This window comes from Vespa velutina, chromosome 9 (assembly GCF_912470025.1).
Source record: "Vespa velutina chromosome 9, iVesVel2.1, whole genome shotgun sequence".
Taxonomy (NCBI): domain Eukaryota; kingdom Metazoa; phylum Arthropoda; class Insecta; order Hymenoptera; family Vespidae; genus Vespa; species Vespa velutina.
Window position 1 is genome coordinate 6769077 of NC_062196.1, and position 4034 is coordinate 6773110.

Below are 4034 nucleotides of genomic sequence, written 5' to 3' on the forward strand. Positions count from 1 at the left end.
CAGATATTAAAAAACTAACGTAGTCCTTGACAAGATGCGCGGGACTTTTGAAAAACGAAAAATGCCAAAGAACTTTTTCAAAGACTTTCAAACGCAAAAATGCATGATAATGTTTCTTTCTTTTTATGGAAGATGGATGGGAGGAGTTAATTTAATCCTGGTAATCATTTATTTGAATAAATTTAACGCGAAACTTCAGAATTACGTTTAAAAATTTGTAAACTCTTTTCTCTTACGCCAGTGAATTAGAAATGCTAACTTTGCAAAGACAGTGAAGATCTTGTAGGATTATGTACTTTGGTCCGTGGAAAGTTTAAACGTTAGTAACATTAATTAATTAAACAACTAATTAGCGTTCCTATCACCTAGAGGTGTTCTTGTTTCATTCTTTTTCTCCCAATTTTTTTTTGTTTCTCTTTTCTTTCCGTATAACCTACAACAACGTGAAGTTTATAAACGTAGATTATGTTTGTCGTCTTACTCGACATTGCTGTTTGGTTTAAAGTATTTACGTCTTATTTCATTGCAAAATATTGCTTCCCATTGTTGTTGCCGTGTTTTTATTTATTTATTTATTTTTTGTTTTCTTTTTTTTTTTTTTTTTTACGCAACGCTTATCGTATTTTTTCTTTTCTTTTCTTTTCTTTTCTCTTTTTTTTTTTTTTTTTCGTTTTTTCTGGTTTAATCAGACATTATTTCGGTCGCTTCGATATTTCTTGAAAAATTACGAATATTATTTAACACAGATTCATGCTTTTCTTTGCTTTTCTTTCTTTCTTTTTTTTTTCTTTTTCTTTTTTTTATTTCATACGGGAGTTGTAATATATTTAAATAATATTATATTATCGCATACTCCACGAACAATTGCAGATTTTTTTTTCTAATTTTACGCGTTGCATATTTCGCTGAAATCGTTCGACGTTGATCATTTATCATCGGTTTTATAATCCCTTTCTTAACGTTTTTTTTTCTCTCTCTCTCTCTCTCTCTCTTACTTTTTTTTTTTCTTTTTTCTTATTGTTTAACTCGGCGAAACTCTCGTTCTACGCAATATTCGTTGTGTCGATTTATAGCAATTAAATTTTTAATTTTGTTCGCTTGCTCGCTCGCTCGCGCGCGCGCATTTTCGTATAACTTGTGTCATTCATCAGTGCCATTGGTTGTTTGTTTGTTTCGACAAATCGAGTCAATATATAAGTTACATTTTTCTTTTACGTTGTCTTTCCTTTTCTTTTCTTTCCTTATTTCAATTTTTGTCTTTCTTTTTTTTTTTTTCTTTTTTTTTCTTTTTTTTTCTTTAATCTATAATATATTATATCAACGTTCCTACTGCAAATATTCCGTTCGAATTTGTTCAATCTGGAACTCGATACATCTCCGAAAGAGTATTTTATTTTCATAAAGCTTAATTATTAACGAGTGAATAACGTTAGAATTTATACGGTATCTCGCTCGCGAAATTAAAAGCATCTAAGAATTATCGAGATATATCGCGCGTAGCTCTGCTTTGACAATTTTTTTAAGAATTTTTAATTTACAATAAGGTACCGAGGCGAATTAATATATGTGTGTATGCGTATGTATATATATATATATATATATATATATATATACATATACATACATATATATGTATAAGCATATAAAAGAGCAGATAATAATAGCGATCGATATCTTCGATCTTTTTTGTTCCTTTTTTTGCACGAGCGATCGACCGCCATCTTTTTTTCGATCATCTCTCTCTCTCTCTCTCTCTTTTTCTTTCTTTGTCTATGTTTATCTTACTCCTTTTATTTTCAGCCAATACGCTATATAATTTTACATATATATACATATATATATGTAAAACATACACATATATATATATATATATATACATATCGCCTATGAATTATTTATTTATTTACATGTATACGTATAACGTCGTAGTTAACTTACTAAGATTTACTAGAAACGAAGATTAACAGATAACGAGAAAAGAAAAAATTTTTCTTATTATTCTAATTTCATTTCATTTCATTTAAATTCAGAAGTAAATTTAGAAGCAAGAAATACACGCGTACGCGATCGTCGAGTTTTATCGCACATCGTTGACGAATCCTCTCGGTTCTCGTCTAATCATCATAATTATCATTATTGGCGCAGCGTATCGTCTTTAAAACAATGAATCTGTGCTTCGAACTTAATCGTATCTGGCAGTGCTTAAAAATATACGTGTATATATATATATATATATATATATATATATATATATATATACAGCTTTATACATGTACGTATGTGTATCTATATATGTATTTACGTATGTTCGTATGATGCGGACGTTTGAGAAGATTTTTCGAAATTTCGTAAAGCGATCAATATTAATTTAATACGAGAAAGTTACCGTAAGATTTCGAAAAATTCAGATGGATGAAAAAAGCCGTTTTTTCCCGTATATATATATATATATACCTTTACTATATTTTTAAAAAGTACATTCAACTTTTGCGAATCATCGAACGTTCAAATATCGCGCCATAACTCGTCAAATTCTAACGTAGTAAAATTTCTTTAATGTCAGTATCAGAACATAGATGGCAGGAGCTGATTAGTCGATCCATTTATATCAAGATTTAAAGGATGGAAAAAAAAAAAAAAAGAAATAGTAGGTTAGAATTTGCGAGTTTTACTTTAAACGAACATCTTTTTTTCTTCCTCTTTTTCTTTCTTCGTCGTTTTCCTTTTTTCTTTTTTTTTGTTCTCTCTCGTTTCTTTTTTACGAACATCCTTTTACAAAAATTACAATTGCGGCGCGCGCGCGTATTGCATTATCTCTTTTTCTATTCTCCCTCTTTCTCTTTCTCTCTCTCTCTCTTTTTATCTCTCTCTATATATATATATCGTACAATTATCAAGTAAGTTTTACGATAATTATCGTTAATAACTCCCTTGATGGTTCACTTTTTACTACGTGTCTTTTTTCTTTTTCACTATTTCTTCTTTTATTACTTTTCCTTTTCTTCGCTTGGTCTGCAAAGTATTATATATATATACATATGTATATACATATATATATATATATATATATATATATATATATATATTGCTTGCGATTATTAGTAAAAATTGTATACGCGTTATAGAGTACATCATCATCATTCTTTAATCATCTCACCCGTAGTGTCGATAATGCTGGCGACAATATACGTAATAGTAGTGATAAGGTAGCAGTAGTAATAATAGTAATAGTAATAGTAACAGTGGTAATATTAATAGTAATAATAATAATAATAATAATAATAATAATAATAATAATAGTAACAATAATAATAATAAATAAATAAATAAATAAATAAATAAATAAATAAATAATTATCATTATAATAACAATAATAATAATCATAATAATAATATCGGTAGAGTATGCGTTAGGAGAAGTAGTCCCTGGCAATATTTATTTATATTTATAATATAATATATATATATATATATATATATATATATATTATATAATGGCTCGGTCGAGAGCTTCTCTCGTTTGACAAGAGGAATTCTTTCGCCATTTTTTCTTTTGCTTTTCATTTTTGTTCTTCGTTATATTTTTCGACTTTTTTTCAGACGACAAATAATTCTTTAGTACGCGATGTATAAGAGAGGACGATGTAATTATATATATATATATATATATATATTTTCAATAATTCGCTTGGCGTTGGCAAACCGCGAATATATTTTTATTATTATATTTATATTTATATATATATATATATATGTGTGTGTGTGTGTGTGTGTGTGTATTGTTAAGTATTTTACATCTTAATACAATTTGATTCGTTCGATTTCTAAAGATAACAAGCAGGTCGTTCGCTTCGTTGAGGATAGGCAATTAGAGTCTATTTAAATGAATTGGATTATTAAACAAAAGGAAAAGAAAAAGAAAAAAGAAGAAGAAAAAAGAAAGAAAATGGGAAAAGAAAGAAAATAAGAAATAAGCAAAAAAAGTGGAAGAGGAAGAAGAAGAGAATGGATTATCCACCATCATCACCTGCAGA